The sequence below is a fragment of the Octodon degus genome, unplaced genomic scaffold (genome assembly GCF_000260255.1).
Source record: "Octodon degus isolate 3935 unplaced genomic scaffold, OctDeg1.0 scaffold00001, whole genome shotgun sequence".
Lineage (NCBI taxonomy): Eukaryota > Metazoa > Chordata > Mammalia > Rodentia > Octodontidae > Octodon > Octodon degus.
The window spans coordinates 36,452,258-36,453,261 of NW_004524577.1; the positions used below are offsets into that span (position 1 = coordinate 36,452,258).

At 72.8% G+C, this 1,004-nt stretch overlaps 1 protein-coding gene across 5 annotated transcripts in view; it reads right to left on the reverse strand.

Moving 5' to 3' along the window:
* Positions 1-500, reverse strand: part of Gpbp1 (GC-rich promoter binding protein 1) — a 65,044-nt gene extending 64,544 nt beyond the window's left edge. For 2 of the 5 annotated variants that reach the window (XM_004623083.3, XM_004623081.2), the window contains exon 1: positions 157-469. The gene's annotated coding sequence lies outside the window, so the exon portion shown is untranslated. Of the gene's footprint in view, positions 1-49; positions 126-156 lie in introns of those variants that run through there. The other 3 variants (XM_023708612.1, XM_023708570.1, XM_023708590.1) reach the window with 3 other exon arrangements.
* Between the last annotated feature and the right edge of the window lie 504 nt (positions 501-1,004).

Below are 1,004 nucleotides of genomic sequence, written 5' to 3' on the forward strand. Positions count from 1 at the left end.
CCCCGAGCCCTCCGGCTCCCGCCGCCCCCGGCCGCGGGCAGCCTCGCACCTCGCGGCGCCAACGCCGCTCCGAGCCCTCCAGCCCCGACGCCGACAGGAGCACCCTCCTCCCCTCCTCCTCCGGGCTCCGGCGCGGAGGGCAGAGAGCGGTGTTACCTTCTGCCCCACCAGAGGTACCCCTGGCCTGGGGGTGCCGCCGCGCTCGATCCCGGGAGGAGGTTTTCGGTACTTTGAATAATCCCCTTTTGCCGCTTTTCCCTCCCCCACAACCAGTCTCAGTCCCAAAATGGCGCCGACCCGATCCGCAATGTTCTGGGCCAAGTCTCGCGAGATCGCAGAGGGTGGCGAGGAGGGGAAGGAACCACAGGGGTTGAAGAGACGAGGTGAGGAAGGCGGGGCGAGGAGAAGGAGGGAGAGAGGGTGTGGAAGAAGCGAGGCAACGAACCGACTGGGCGGGGCAGCAGGAGGAGCGCCTCTACCACAGAACCTTCTGGCCGGAGCAACCGCTCTCGCCCTGGTCAGAGAAGCCCCGCCCACTACGTCGGAAGGCGGGGAGGGCGTGGCTACGACTGGGCGGGGCCTAGAGGCCCGAAGGCGGGGGAGCGCGGCGCCGGCCGAGGGGGCGGTGGCTGCGCGCGGTGACGTCAGGAGCAGCTGGAGCCGGGGATTACCCCCTGCTGCTGACGTGACGACGCGAACAATCGGGAACGTTCGGTGGAAGGGGGAATTCCCCGCCGCTCCCCCAGGAGCCCCTCCTCCCCCTTCGCGGGGCCGCCCGCGTTTGGCGCCGCCAGGAGGGCGCAAAGGGAGCGTCGCGGCCCGAGCGGCTGAGGGCGACGCGCGTCCAGCGCCTTCCCCGGCCCTGCGCGCCTGCCGGGCGGAGTAGGGAGCCGGCGTCGCGCGTCCACCGCCGGCCCGGCGCGGGCGGAGCGCTCCCCGGCGGGCGCGGCGGCGGTCGGCGCTCGGGGAGGCGGGCGTGTGTGCGCGGAGCGGAGCCGAGATTC